Raw genomic sequence first — 16,553 nt, 5'->3', positions numbered from 1 at the left:
ATTCAGGAGATAGGGGACCGGGAAAACAAACATTCAGGCGATAGGGGACCGGGAAAACAAACATTCAGGCGATAGGGGACCGGGAAAACAAACATTCAGGCGATAGGGGACCGGGAAAACAAACATTCAGGCGATAGGGGACCGGGAAAACAAACATTCAGGCGATAGGGGACCGGGAAAACAAACATTCAGGAGATAGGGGACCGGCAAAACAAACATTCAGGAGATAGGGGACCGGGAAAACAAACATTCAGGCGATAGGGGACCGGGAAAACAAACATTCAGGAGATAGGGGACCGGGAAAACAAACATTCAGGCGATAGGGGACCGGGAAAACAAACATTCAGGCGATAGGGGACCGGGAAAACAAACATTCAGGAGATAGGGGACCGGGAAAACAAACATTCAGGCGATAGGGGACCGGGAAAACAAACATTCAGGAGATAGGGGACCGGGAAAACAAACATTCAGGCGATAGGGGACCGGGAAAACAAACATTCAGGCGATAGGGGACCGGGAAAACAAACATTCAGGAGATAGGGGACCGGGAAAACAAACATTCAGGAGATAGGGGACCGGGAAAACAAACATTCAGGAGATAGGGGACCGGCAAAACAAACATTCAGGAGATAGGGGACCGGGAAAACAAACATTCAGGCGATAGGGGACCGGGAAAACAAACATTCAGGAGATAGGGGACCGGGAAAACAAACATTCAGGCGATAGGGGACCGGGAAAACAAACATTCAGGAGATAGGGGACCGGGAAAACAAACATTCAGGAGATAGGGGACCGGCAAAACAAACATTCAGGAGATAGGGGACCGGGAAAACAAACATTCAGGCGATAGGGGACCGGGAAAACAAACATTCAGGCGATAGGGGACCGGGAAAACAAACATTCAGGAGATAGGGGACCGGGAAAACAAACATTCAGGCGATAGGGGACCGGGAAAACAAACATTCAGGAGATAGGGGACCGGGAAAACAAACATTCAGGAGATAGGGGACCGGGAAAACAAACATTCAGGCGATAGGGGACCGGGAAAACAAACATTCAGGCGATAGGGGACCGGGAAAACAAACATTCAGGCGATAGGGGACCGGGAAAACAAACATTCAGGCGATAGGGGACCGGGAAAACAAACATTCAGGCGATAGGGGACCGGGAAAACAAACATTCAGGCGATAGGGGACCGGGAAAACAAACATTCAGGCGATAGGGGACCGGGAAAACAAACATTCAGGAGATAGGGGACCGGGAAAACAAACATTCAGGCGATAGGGGACCGGGAAAACAAACATTCAGGCGATAGGGGACCGGGAAAACAAACATTCAGGCGATAGGGGACCGGGAAAACAAACATTCAGGCGATAGGGGACCGGGAAAACAAACATTCAGGCGATAGGGGACCGGGAAAACAAACATTCAGGCGATAGGGGACCGGGAAAACAAACATTCAGGAGATAGGGGACCGGGAAAACAAACATTCAGGCGATAGGGGACCGGGAAAACAAACATTCAGGAGATAGGGGACCGGGAAAACAAACATTCAGGAGATAGGGGACCGGCAAAACAAACATTCAGGAGATAGGGGACCGGCAAAACAAACATTCAGGAGATAGGGGACCGGCAAAACAAACATTCAGGAGATAGGGGACCGGGAAAACAAACATTCAGGCGATAGGGGACCGGGAAAACAAACATTCAGGAGATAGGGGACCGGGAAAACAAACATTCAGGCGATAGGGGACCGGGAAAACAAACATTCAGGAGATAGGGGACCGGGAAAACAAACATTCAGGAGATAGGGGACCGGCAAAACAAACATTCAGGAGATAGGGGACCGGGAAAACAAACATTCAGGCGATAGGGGACCGGGAAAACAAACATTCAGGAGATAGGGGACCGGGAAAACAAACATTCAGGAGATCGGGGACCGGGAAAACAAACATTCAGGAGATAGAAGAAGAAGAAAAAACACCCCGCAAGTCTGTAGAGATAGAACACTGAGACCCTAGGTACCCTCCATCTAGTGAACGACGAAGAAGAAGACCCTAGGTACCCTCCATCTAGTGAACGACGAAGAAGAAGACCCTAGGTACCCTCCATCTAGTGAACGACGAAGAAGAAGACCGTAGGTACCCTCCATCTAGTGAACGACGAAGAAGAAGACCCTAGGTACCCTCCATCTAGTGAACGACGAAGAAGAAGACCCAAGGTACCAAATTTAACGGTTTGTATACAGCATTCCTCCGAAAGCGGCGTATGGCTGCCTAAATGGCGGGGTAAAAACGGTCATACACGTAAAATTCCACTCGTGCAAAAACACGAGTGTACGTGGGAGTTTCAGCCCACGAACGCAGAAGAAGAAGAAGTATACAGCAAAAGCAGTTAGACCTTAGAGAAAAAGGTTACAGGTCTCTACAGCAACATTTTGTAAGAAGTATAAAGTTACAAGTCTGGAAAGCGCGAGGACTGAGAAACTCGGACTGGATCCTATGCTGATTATGACGCAGTGAATTTTTGAGGATGACAAGCCCACACACTCCTTACAGCACGGGATCCGATGAGCGGCCTCTCGTGCATACCAAGCAGAGCTCAGAACGATGGGATTCAGCCAGCCCTACTCTGCTTCTACGTGCGCTTGCATAAGATCGGCCGCATCAGTTTAGTACCAGTAATCATTGTGCCCTTACTGTGCCTTCATTAAAAAGAAAACAGATTTTGTTCATTTCAGTTTGAGCCGCTGATGCTATAGGCAAGCTGGTGGGTGCGCTGATTGAATCGATAACTATGCGTTTGCCTGTGAGTTCTCTCATATTTGAACAAGAAACATAATAATATGCTTAAAAAGGTTTTGATAAAAAGAAGCCCACCCACCTCCCACCGAAGCCATTCCATCACTTTTTTGTGTGATTTGTTATGCTCATGTATAGATAATCAATAATGCATATATATATATATATAACCAGAAATGTAATTTACATAATCATCAAGTCTGTAAGTGTAAGTATATATTGGAAGAGGTTTTGATTTTGACGAAAGAGAAGGGAGTTTTGTTTGAAAGCCAATTTTTTTCTCCATGCAGGATGTCGACAAGTATTCTTTGGTTTCTCCTTACCAGTTTGTCAGCACATTACAGTTACATTAACTTATATGTTTTTTTAAATCTTTTAGCAGGAAAGATATCCTCGACACTTAAAAACACTAAAGGCGTTTAGTTAAAACAATTATATTATCGACAAATACAGCTTATGAGTGACCGCCTTCGTCACTTTGAAAAAAGTATTATGCTTGCTATCTGTTTGAGAGAAAAAAAACATATAACAATCAGTATTACTCACTGCTTCCAGTATAGGCATCTGATGCAAAGTAACCGAGAAAGTGAAAGTGATCATTATACACTGTAGAATTACAAGTCATCAATGTGACCAGTAACAATCAGGTATTCAGACCTGCCTTCCGAGTTTACAAGGAATGATATAGTGATAAATACTGTATTGTGAAATGTGAATATATAGTAATAAATATATAGACAGCATCGTTAAACTACAGACTGGCAAACCCAGACTCTCATCCTCTCCAATCTTGCCCTTTTTATTTAGCCCGCACCCCCGGGCCCGCACCCCTCCCTCCCCCCCCCCCCCCCCCCCCACTCTCATTCTCTCGAATCTTGCCCTTTTTATTTTTGTATTTATCTGTTTACTTATTACTTTATTTATCTATATATACACTTACTTATCTATTCATTCTTTTATCAATTTATAATTTGTTGATCATATATTTATTTATATTAACTTATACTATATTTTGCACTTCGACAACATTTAAGTCTTTTGACAGGTTTACGGACCAAAATGAGAATACGTCATGGCGCAATGTCTACAGAAGGTATCTGGCGATGTTCAGATAAAGTAAAATACGACATGTTGTATGAACGCACCTCGTCTTATCTAATATGTATAGCACCTGCCAAGTGACAAGTGACTCAGACTTCGCTTTGTATGAACAACCTCTTGAACAAACACAAATAGAAGGGTGATCAGAATATACAAATACACGCACGCACGCACGCATGCACACACGCACACACACACACACACACACACACACACACACACACACACGCACACACACACACACACACACTCACGCACAAAAGGAGAAGCACACACGAATTCGAATTGCGAAACAATGACGACAAAGAAAAACATGAACACAGTCACATCAACTTTTCCCACTCTGATACAAGGAAAACAAGTGACTCATTTGTCCTCAGTACATTAGAATGGTGTTTGATTAATCACCAAAGGGCGGGGCAGTGGAGGTCAAGAAAGGTCAACTGTTGTCCATGTACACATAGGGGGAGTCCCATATTGGTTGGGACGAGAAAGAATTTACCCGATGCTCCCCAGCATGTCGTAAGAGGCGACTAACGGTTCTGTTTCTCCTTTTACCCTTGTTAAGTGTTTCTTGTATAGAATATAGTCAATGTTTGTAAAGATTTTAGTCAAGCAGTATGTAAGAAATGTTAAGTCCTTTGTACTAGAAACTTGCATTCTCACAGTAAGGTAATATATTGTACTACGTTGCTAGCCCATGGAGCAATTTTTTGATTAGTGCTTTTGTGAACAAGAAACAATTAACAAGTGGCTCTATCCCATCTCCCCCCTTTCCCCTATCCCATCTCCCCCCTTTCCCCGTCGCGATATAACCTTGAATGGTTGAAAACGACGTTAAACACCAAATAAAGAAAAGAAAGAAATAGCTTTTATTACAGCGTTCGCTTCCCTAGAGCGCTTCTCTTTCATTGTTTTTTTAAAGAATCAATTAAAGAATCAATAACTGATTTTCTTCAAAATTCAATCTTGTTTTTATATTTAATCAAGTTTTGACTAAATATTTTAACGTAGAGGGGGGAATCGAGACGAGGGTCGTGGTGTATGTGTGTGTGTGTGTGTGTGTGTGTGTGTGTGTGTGTCTGTCTGTCTGTGTGTGTGTGTAGAGCGATTCAGACCAAACTACTGGACCGATCTTTATGAAATTTTACATGAGAGTTCCTGAGATTGATATCCCCGAACGTTTTTTTCATTTTTTTGATAAATGTCTTTGATGACGTCATATCCGGCTTTTCGTGAAAGTTGAGGCGGCACTGTCACGCCCTCATTTTTCAACCAAATTGGTTGAAATTTTGGTCAAGTAATCTTCGACGAAGCCCGGACTTCGGTATTGCATTTCAGCGTGGTGGCTTAAAAATTAATTAATGACTTTGGTCATTAAAAATCGGAAAATTGTAAAAAAAAATAAAAATTTATAAAACGATCCAAATTTACGTTTATCTTATTCTCCATCATTTGCTGATTCCAAAAACATATAAATATGTTATATTCGGATTAAAAACAAGCTCTGAAAATTAAATATATAAAAATTATTATCAAAATTAAATTGTCCAAATCAATTTAAAAACACTTTCATCTTATTCCTTGTCGGTTCCTGATTCCAAAAACATATAGATATGATATGTTTGGATTAAATACACGCTCAGAAAGTTAAAACAAAGAGAGGTACAGAAAAGCGTGCTATCCTTCTTAGCGCAACTACTACCCCGCTCTTCTTGTCAATTTCACTGCCTTTGCCATGAGCGGTGGACTGACGATGCTACGAGTATACGGTCTTGCTGAAAAATGGCATTGCGTTCAGTTTCATTCTGTGAGTTCGACAGCTACTTGACTAAATATTGTATTTTCGCCTTACGCGACTTGTTTTTTTTCATTTTGTCACTATTTTGTGTGTGCTTTGTTTTGTCTTGTTTTTGTTCAATTATTTGTGTTGGTGGTGCTGTGGGGTTTTCCTTGATAGTGTATTGTTTGTTGTTATCTTGTTCTATCCAGTGTAAGTACTGAATCGAGGGTTTGCAGCGAAAACTGTCCTTACACACATGCACAGACTACTTAATCTCTCTGAGCACGTGAAACATTCAATCCCGTTAAAACCTAACCTAGAGACGCACCGTTTCCCTAACAACAACTACCGACACGACACACATGCACTCACACAAAAAAAACGCAATACAAAACTATTTTAACTCAGCAACTGACTCATTTTCCTCTTTCGCAACGTGTGTGTCAGAAAGCGGCGTGTCCAAGGTGCTCTTTATTTCCTTGTTTATCATCCCCCCCGCTCTTTCAAGTGCTTGCGGCTCGCTCCAACTCTAAGCCCTTTCGTGTCAGGCTCAGAAAGGCACCCGCAATTTATCTGGATTATAAAATGTGATATTGTGTTCATCATAATACCAAGCTGGGGTTCGTGTTATTATGTGCCCACCTTGCTCAAAAAAGATTTGCATATTTCTCAAGCTTTTTCGCGCGCGCGCAGGTTTTTTTGAGGAAGTGTGTATGAATGTGTGTGTGTATACGGGGGTAGGGGGTTGGGGGATGACGCACGCCCGCGCGTGGATGAATGTGTGTGTGTGTGTGTGTGTGCAAGATTTCTTATCATCCGTTGGTAAGAGTGCTTGGTTCGAAAACAGTGAAACGCATCGCAATTCTTGTACAAGTTTCTGTTCGTGCACACGCGCCGCGGTGGCTCAGCTTTGTGTGAGAGCAAACTTGACGTGTCCCAGTGGTCTCAATATTCCCCCAAACCGCCCTCTCTCAAGCAGAGATTCATTTTACCTACCACACATGATTGAAGATATTCCCCCAAACCGCCCTCTCTCAAGCAGAGCCTCATTTTACCTACCACACATGATTGAAGATATTTCCTACTTCCACCCATTCCTTCCATGCCAAAGCTTCTTTTTTTTAATTTTATATTATATATATATATATATATATATAATAAAGACAAGTTTACAAATATACAAATATGCCAGAGCTTATCGCTTTTTAAACCCTCCTGGAAATGTAACCATTTCAAATCGATTTACTTTCTGAACAACCACTGTAATTTACTGTTTGAGCAATATACATATATAAACTATATGTATGTACATGCAATGATCAGAGAGATTCGATGAAATGCATGGAGAATATATGAAAAATATGATAAATAATAAATAAAGATCGGTTACATTCATTCGGAAAACTTAATACATTAGTTAATTTCATTACTGGAATAATATATGACGACACCTTTATGCCGACACATAAACTGTCAAACAAAAAAACACCATTCACAGTAATTTATTTATTTAAAAATCATAACATTATTTTAATATCAGCAGCCTAAGCTAATATTGACACCTCAATTCCGACAATTTATTAATCACATTCAAATATTGTCAATTAACATCGACACGGTCAGAAAAAATTACCTTCATCGCACAATAGCAACGTAACACTTCCATTCTCTTACGAATCATAGCGATGTACTGTCAACATCATTTAATTTACATTTTAAGTCCATGTATTTCAAACCGTTGGGATAGCATACTATTCAAGGTAACAGACGGTATTACTTTCCCATTAGGTGCGATCTGTCAGAACGCTCAAATGATATTCTTCCGACGCAAAAACGAACTCAATATCAGTACACGCAGAATGTACTGATTTCTGGATATGCACGAATGTTTTAATTCTGTTATTTTACCGACATGAGTGCATTTACAGAACTCCTGACCGAAAGCAAGATGATTACTGTTACTGTTTCATATCAGCGGGGAGTGGCGTTATGTCTTATGATAAAGACCGATGTAGTTGGTCATGCATTTTTGCATGCATTGTCAGTGCATCGCATTTGCAATTTGATCTTAACATAAACGGCCTGATCTACATATAAACGCATCTGTCTTTCTACACACAACCGCACCTGTCTAGTTACTTTATTACGAGTGTTATTAACAGCTATTGTGTCTTCAGCGTAGCAATAATATTTAGACGAGACAAGTATAATGCCGACGAGTCGAAGACGAGTCGCATTATACTTGTTCGAGTCTAAATATCGGACCCTGTTGCTACGCTGAAAATACAATAGCGATTATATAGCTGTTCTGACCTTGATTTGTTGTTCCAAACTTACAAAATGACAGTTTTTGCGTCGATGCGTTGATCTCAGGTTTTGATAGCAGACGCCGTTTCTTATGCGCATTAATTTTGCGCAGGCGCCACACTGACTTTGGAAAAAAACAACTCGATTTGACAACACAGCTGTTAAACAGCTTTTTATTAGTTCATTCGTATACAACAAAAAGAAGTCTGAGTTTTTTTAATTTTGAACAAGACTACTTACGAAGAAGACCAAAACATAACATCAGCGGAAAACTAGAAACAACTGAAGAACTAGGATGCAACAAGGGGAGGAGAAGAGAACAGCTAATCCGTACAACGCGAGCAGACGGCAGCGAAGTTTTCAGTTTGGGTGAATGGCATTCATACTTGTCTCGTCATGAAGCGAATTTTTCAACCTCAGTTATAAACGACTACATGAATGTTAGTGCCATGGGTTGTACATCAATACTTCAGAGGGGAAGTGGGGTATTTAGTGTGGAGTTACGAGATAAGAAAAGCCGAATGCGAAAGTTTGTGTCAGTCGGCAACAGGCACACAAAAACGGCTGTTCCGTTTTACTCCCCTGTTTGTACTACATCTTTCGACTTTGGGCATTTTATGGTGTTTAGGGACAGAAAATAATTGGTTTAGTCCTGTTTCACCTGCTTTAGCAGAAAAGGGTATGCTATCGACATTTGTAAAGATGAAAAACATTCCCAAGAAGAATTTCAAGTTGTTAGTGTATGCTGTTGTCGATTGTTAACATCGTGTGGTACAGATGGGTAAACCGGAACCATGCGTCTTTGTTATTACCAATATGCTTTTGGATATTGGCAAAAATGGCCGACTTCCGTAGCATTATGCTTTGATGATGATGTTGAGACCATCCAATCACAGCCCCCGAATTCCCCCACGTGTCCATCAGAATAGCTATATGTACATATATTTTATACGTTATTTGTATGTTTGACCAAAATATGACATTTTACACAGATCTCGACAGTCATTGTTCACCTCGACTGTCTCGATCTGTGTAAAATGTCATATTTTGGTCAAAAATACAAATAACATTTATGTATCGATCGATTCTGGTTAGAATTCCTTTTAGTTTTTGTGACTGAACGCACACAAACAAAGTGTCTTTTAGATGCACATAGCCAGCTATTCATGCTATTTTCCTCGTGAAAGATGTCTCACAATATGTACTCATGCTGCTGTTCTCGTACAAGACAAAAATATTGTAGACATTGTGTTGTTTTGCAAAAACTGTCTAAAATGCTGCACTTCTGTTATTTTGAAAAATGTCTTGTTCTTGTGCCAAATATACTGTTCAAAAAAAGAAACGCATAGCTTGTAATATTTGGTTAATTTAGTTATATGGCTACAAGGATATCCACCAAACTGCAGAAAATGTTTATCTGGTCGTCGACCTTTCGTCCATTGCCACAAGTGAGCTCTGCACGTGACGCATGCGTTATCAGTGGCTACAATGTCAAAATTGCTCATTTGGCATGACCACTCGTCATGCTTCAGTGTAATCTCGTGAAACTCGGGGAATATTGAGCTCTCACCATGTCTTCCAAAACCCATAAAAGCGGATTGTTCGCCACAAAGAAATCAGACGACACTTCAGCGACGAAAGATGGCCCGATTGAGCAGAGAAGACCGCCAAATTGCATTGGGTCGTTTACAAGCAGGCCAAAGTCAAAGTGCAATCGCCAGGCACTTCCACGTGTCCCAGAGCACCATCAGTAGACTGTGGGTCAGGTTTCAAGCCACTGGCTCCGTTGCTGACTTGCCACGAGCGGGAAGACCAAGGGCGACAACTGCTGCTCACGACCGCTTCATACGGCTCCGCCACCTCCGGAATCGTTTCCTGTCGGCCTCATCTTCTGTCCAGGCTCTCCCCGGGCCACACCGATTATCGGACCAGACCGTGCGGAACCGCCTGCATGAAGCTGGTTTGAGAGCTCGCAGACCTCACAGAGGAGCTGTCCTCACCCGCCGCCATCGCCAGAACCGAGTGCAGTGGGGCAACCAGCACCTTCGCTGGACCGTCCGGAATCACTGGAGACACGTGTGGTTCAGCGACGAGTCCTACTTCCTGCTCCAGCGACATGATGGTCGGAGGAGGGTCTACCGGAGAGTAAACGAACGTTACGCGCCCAACTGTGTGGATGAGGCACCCGTTCATGGTGGTGGAGGCGTCATGGTGTGGGGGGCGATCAATACCGCTGGAAGGAGCACCCTGGTGCACGTCCAAGGGCGCATAACTGCCCAGCGATACGTGGAGGAAATTCTGCGCCCACACGCCCTTCCTCTTCTGGCTGACCAGGATGCCATATTCCAGCAGGACAACGCTCGCCCGCACACAGCACGACTCACCACCCAGTTCCTCACCGACCACCATGTCCAGGTGCTTCCCTGGCCATCCATGTCGCCAGACATGAACCCGATAGAACACCTGGGATGAATTGGACAGACGTGTGCGCAGGCGAGAAGAAGCGCCGGCAAATCACCGCGATCTATTGCAGGCACTTCAGGAGGAGTGGGACACCATCCCACAGCAAGATATCCGGCATCTGATCCAGTCCATGCCCAGAAGGTGCCGGGCAGTTGTTGCTGCTCAAGGCAGTCACACCCCCTACTGACTTGACAGCCTCGGCACCCAATCGTATTGATTGACTGATTGATTTGAAGATGCAAATGAACTGTGTGTGCATTCAACTGTGTCCATACCAAATTTCAAACAAATAATCTAAATATTGGATTTTCTGTTAATTTTTTCGAAAAATAAAACATTTGGCAAGTAGCAACTATGCGTTTCTTTTTTTGAACAGTATCTCAGACTATATTCTTGCTATTTTCGGGTGTGTTTTGTTCGTGTAAAATGTCTCAGACGATGTATCCGTCGTTCATAGGCGATGGACGTAACACTTCCCACCTCAGTCCATGCACCCGTACCCCCTCCCCCCCCCCTCCTTCATCATTCTGACGTCAGAGGTCTAAAAAAAAGATATCTAATTCGACAGCGTCATTATAATACAGTCGTAAACCAGTGCTTATAAAACGCCTATGAGCTCCTTTGGCGGTTGGAATGTGTGCTTGTCGGCTAACACGTTTTAATTAAGACTGACATACTGTACGTTTTCTAAAGAGGGGCTAATACAAAGAAACCATTATTCTTTGAAGTTATTCTGCCATGAACTAATGTGAGTTGGACAAAAACAAAAAACAAAAACATTATTTTTAAGCGTCTGTTATCCCTATTCTGTACCTTCAAAAGGACAAAACATGTTTAGTGCTCGTGTGAAATCACTGCTTGTGCATTGTAATTGTTCATATATGTGACCCTCCACCACGAAATGAGTCGCATGTCATCTCACGCGGTTCTGCGCTAGGCATAATATAAGTCCGGGGGGTGTCTAGTAACAGTGTGAGGGTCACCTTAGTCACAGGCTTATAACTCGAAAAGTGTTCACTCTTTTCTAAAACGGTTTTCACCACTGGATAGAGAATAAAAAACTCTTTAAGAAAATGTAAAAATATGAAAATCATGAAAAGGTGACATGCGACTCATTCCGTGGTGGAGGGTCACATATAGTGATTGTTTTTCGGCCTAGTAAGATCAGATAACGGAGTTAGGTATCACACATTATGTCGTTCTCGAGGTCGTTACTTTTTACCGTTTGTCTGTCTGTCTGTCTGTCTGTCTCTCTGTCTGTTTGGGTGGGGGTTTTTAAGTACCAACTCCAATACAATTCCCTCGTATCTCTAACCAAATATCACGACTGGATATATATATATATATATCTCTCTCTTACGTAAGCGAACAAAAGTGCGACTAACAACTGACACAGTAATCAGACAGAACACCAGGTGATTAATGGCATTTTTTAACTGTCATTAAGGTGAGCGTGGGGTTAACAATAATACAACTGGCAACAGCCCGCTCGCTGTTGGCGTCAAACCGAAACGTTCAGTAATATTTAAGAATTATGCATACACAATTTCCATTCGGCAGTTTAAATCTTCGGCCACCGCTTCTTGCAGGAAAGGGCAACATTTTACAAACTGTGTACTTTTCCAGCAAACCACATCTCAACTGTAGTCAAAATTATATAAACAACAACAATTATTGCTCGCTACTCCTTCGATTGTAATCAAGAGTGTAGTTGTTTTGTATTAGTAATACGCGCATACGCCGGAATTATGACCTCAAACACGGAAAAACAATTTGCAATTTTCCTCATTTCAACATCCCTGCTACCGGAACTTATACGCACCACGCCTTTAGTTCTATCAGAGACTGTACACAGTCAGTGATGTACTCTACAGTTTCTGGTTCTATGTCCGGAACAACAAAACAACTACACTCTTGATTACTTTGGTTTCAAATGGTGGATACACGGAATAAGCCATTGTACATACATGTGTTTCTGTTGATATAGCTGTAATGGTGGATACACGGAATAAGCCATTGTACATGTGTTTCTGTTGATGTAGCTGTAATGGTGGATACACGGAATAAGCCATTGTACATGTGTTTCTGTTGATGTAGCTGTAATGGTGGATACACGCAATAAGCCATTGTACATGTGTTTCTGTTGATGTAGCTGTAATGGTGGATACACGGAATAAGCCATTGTACACGTGTTTCTGTTGATGTAGCTGTAATGGTGGATACACGGAATAAGCCATTGTACATGTGTTTCTGTTGATATAGCTGTAATGGTGGATACACGGAATAAGCCATTGTACATGTGTTTCTGTTAATGTAGCTGTAATGGTGGATACACGGAATAAGCTATTGTACATGTGTTTCTGTTAATTTAGCTGTACTGTCTCGCGCTCTGTATGCTCTTAATTTATACATTGATATATTCACAATGCGATACAGTATTTATAATTGTGATACTAAGGACATTTTAAAACATTTACATAAAGGGCACTGTACAATCAGCTTTTTCATACATCACAGAGAAAAAAATCAGATGCTTAATTTCTTTGTTCGCAAATAGTGAATAAATCACGGTGTCTCGTCAACTGTGAAGTCTTATATTGATCGTAATATATTTCTGATACTGAGGACATTCTAGAGAACGATATATTTTATATCAAGGACATTGATAATCCCACCGCCACTCGTTGTGTATACGTGTACGTACCTTGTGGGTGTTTGTTCTGTACCCCTTCGTTTTACGTTGAACAATTTCAAACAGTAGACAAAGACATCATGCATTTACATGATACTCAACAGAAATAGCTGGGCTGAACGTCACAAGCTTAGCGCCCTGGCAAACGGGAAAACACGTACGATATGAAACTGCGAGAGCAAGTATTTTTGTGTGTGTATCAGACAGTTGGGATTGTAGTCCAAACCTACAATTTTCAGAAATGTTGATACGCAACGTTTTGGAGCATTTGAATTTTAATATTTTCAGTAGCGCCATTATTTGTATCTATAGGAGATTTTTATGTACAGCGAGAAGTGTTGGTGTGTGTCGTTCAGCAGCGTAATATTTTGTTTCCTATTTTATTTTATTTTTGCATATCAAATACTGATACATTCGTTTATTCCATTCTCGCCGCGATGACATTTAATTTAGCGAGCTGAACTGAACTGCACTGAACTTTTTTTTACAAGGACGCACAAAAACCTGGCTATTTGTCACACCAGTTCAGTCTATGATATAATACATAATAAAATGTACCACCTGAACGTTCACATTTAAAGCTGACATAGTAACAAAACCATACAACTGAAAAAATAAAATGTCCGCCTTCGGGGCGGCTTACATCATTTGCAAAATAATTTTCGTTCGTTGGGTAACACACACAATCTTAAATTAATACGTGAATACATGATCTGGAGACCAAACTTATCCTTTCCTTGTAACTAAACTATCAACTCAAGCGCGGTTTTACATCTCTGAAAAAATAATTTAAAGAAAAGGCCTCATCAATCCACAGTAAATTTACATTCGTTCCACAAGAATTGAAGAAAAGGTCTCAGACACCCACCGTATTTTTCTCTTTCTCTCTCCCTCCCTGAACACGAAGAACACACACTCAAACCACAGGATCACACAGCGTGGTATGTGAAATGTGGAGTCTATTTCTGGAGCACTATTTTACCATCCGGCTTGGCCATAGTGTGTTATTTGCACGCTATCTCGCACACACCGATACTGAAAAGGTGGGGCCAAGTATACAGGGAGGAAAACCCACCACCGTGAAAGAGGTTCCCGTTAGCTTAGCGTGGTGTACCCTCCCAGGAATTCGTGTTCACCGGGGTACAATAAAAACCTCTTGGTGAAAAACTCGGCTCGTGTTGACACTGTGCCGCGCACACTCTCTTCGTATCCCACCACAATCAAATTTGAACACAGCCTCGCTGACACGATCCTGGCACAACACGCACAGTCGCCCGACACACTGTGTTCAACTGACACAACCGCCGCGCTTGTGCACATATATATTTCCCATGACGTGGAGGCTAAAAATTATCACTGACACATAACACACGTATACACACACGCAGCACTCTCACCACCAACAACACAGTGCCCTATTTCTTTCTGGCACATAGGGTTACTCGGAAAGTGTGACACCACCACAGAAGCGCGGGAAAACACTAGCTTTTTCACTCCTAACTTTTCGGGGACAGATAGTGTGTCCAGGGCAGTGAAGCTGTCTGTGACCCGACAGGGACACGCCAAGGCCTAGTGTTTACCATGATAAATGCTGCGTTTCTTCGCCTGCCATCAAGCAGGGACGCTACACTACACACTTCAGCTCCGCACACAACCTTGCTCCGTGTTGGGTGGGAAAATCCAAGATGGCGCCGGAAGGGAAGCCTTCTCGACTCGGCCAAGTTGAGTTGGTTGCGGCTGAGAATTGACATGCACAGAGAGAGAGTGAGGGGCGATCGATTGGAGTGGAAGGACACGGCAATACGTCTGTTGATTCCATTAGTTTTCACGCATGATGCTGTGCTCTTTATGCTATCTGGCAATTACAGCAGGGTCACTTCGGTGTGTCTCGCTGACCAGCTGCTTGTCTTGACCGTTACTTCGGTGTGTCTCGCTGACCAGCTGCTTGTCTTGACCGTTACTTCGGTGTGTCTCGCTGACCAGCTGCTTGTCTTGACCGTTACTTCGGTGTGTCTCGCTGACCAGCTGCTTGTCTTGACCGTTACTTCGGTGTGTCTCGCTGACCAGCTGCTTGTCTTGACCGTTGAGGAAATTGTGTGTTTGGAGCGTTTAACCTTCTTACTGAGTTGTCAGACTTCTGTGGCAGGGGTACATTTTGTTGCTACGTGTGCTATCTTCTTTGTATGGTTGCTGTATTTAAACGGTGTGAGAGTGTTAGGAAACTTCGATGGACGAGATAACGGTGTATAATGATCTGTCGAACATATATATACAAAATATTCTTTAAACACTAAGAACAACTTATCAGTAGATCAATAAATAAACAAATAAAATATGAACAAATCAAGAATCTACGTTCGGTTGTAAAAATGTCAATATATTGTGGGCCGTGTTTTAAGCCACAGCCTTGTGATCGCCTAGTGCTTGTCCCGCTTATTATTTATGCATATATATACATACCGCATACGACGGTTCTTCCAATGCAACCAAAGCTAAATTGAATAATAAGCTGATGCAATCCGTATCATGGGGCAACTAACCAATGCACAATAAGCTGATGCAATCCGTATCATAGGGCAACTAACCAATGCCCAATTAGCATAGGAAGGACCGCGTATTGTCACGACTTCGTGACTATGTACACTGCGACAAGTCAACAGCACAATAATATGCTGTAGTACAACAGTAGTACATGCGACTTGATTAAAATATATTTCAACAGGAGTGTCAAGTTCTTGTTTTAAGACTATGAGACCTTTCTTCAACTTTCTTCCCACGATGCTCTTTCGCCTTGCATAACACGTGTTGATTATTGATGAAACGCCTCTCAAATCAAATCAAATCAAATCAAATCAAATTAAAAAACAAGTCGCGTAAGGCGAAAATACAATATTTAGTCAAGTAGCTGTCGAACTCACAGAATGAAACTGAACGCAATGCCATTTTTCAGCAAGACCGTATACTCGTAGCATCGTCAGTCCACCGCTCATGGCAAAGGCAGTGAAATTGACAAGAAGAGCGGGGTAGTAGTTGCGCTAAGAAGGATAGCACGCTTTTCTGTACCTCTCTTTGTTTTTAGTTTCTGAGCGTGTTTTTAATCCAAACATATCATATCTATATGTTTTTGGAATCAGGAACCGACAAGGAATAAGATGAAAGTGTTTTTAAATTGATTTGGACAATTTAATTTTGATAATAATTTTTATATATTTAATTTTCAGAGCTTGTTTTTAATCCGAATATAACATATTTATATGTTTTTGGAATCAGCAAATGATGGAGAATAAGATAAACGTAAATTTGGATCGTTTTATAAATTTTTATTTTTTTTTACAATTTTCAGATTTTTAATGACCAAAGTCATTAATTAATTTTTAAGCCACCAAGCTGAAATGCAATACCGAAC

The 16,553-nt window shown here is 41.9% G+C and overlaps 1 protein-coding gene across 4 annotated transcripts in view; it reads right to left on the bottom strand.

Annotated features, from left to right (window-relative positions):
* The window catches only part of LOC138960327 (trinucleotide repeat-containing gene 18 protein-like), a 208,001-nt gene that overhangs the window by 83,957 nt on the left and 107,491 nt on the right, over positions 1 to 16,553 (bottom strand). The window contains exon 1 of one of the 4 annotated variants that reach the window (XM_070332188.1): positions 14,016 to 15,855. The exons of the other annotated variants lie outside the window; for them this stretch is intronic. The gene's annotated coding sequence lies outside the window, so the exon portion shown is untranslated. Of the gene's footprint in view, positions 1 to 14,015; positions 15,856 to 16,553 lie in introns of those variants that run through there. 4 annotated transcript variants of the gene reach the window in all.

Source organism: Littorina saxatilis, linkage group LG2, assembly GCF_037325665.1.
Source record: "Littorina saxatilis isolate snail1 linkage group LG2, US_GU_Lsax_2.0, whole genome shotgun sequence".
NCBI classification, from domain to species: Eukaryota; Metazoa; Mollusca; class Gastropoda; order Littorinimorpha; family Littorinidae; genus Littorina; species Littorina saxatilis.
This window is presented reverse-complemented; position numbering and strand designations above follow the sequence as displayed.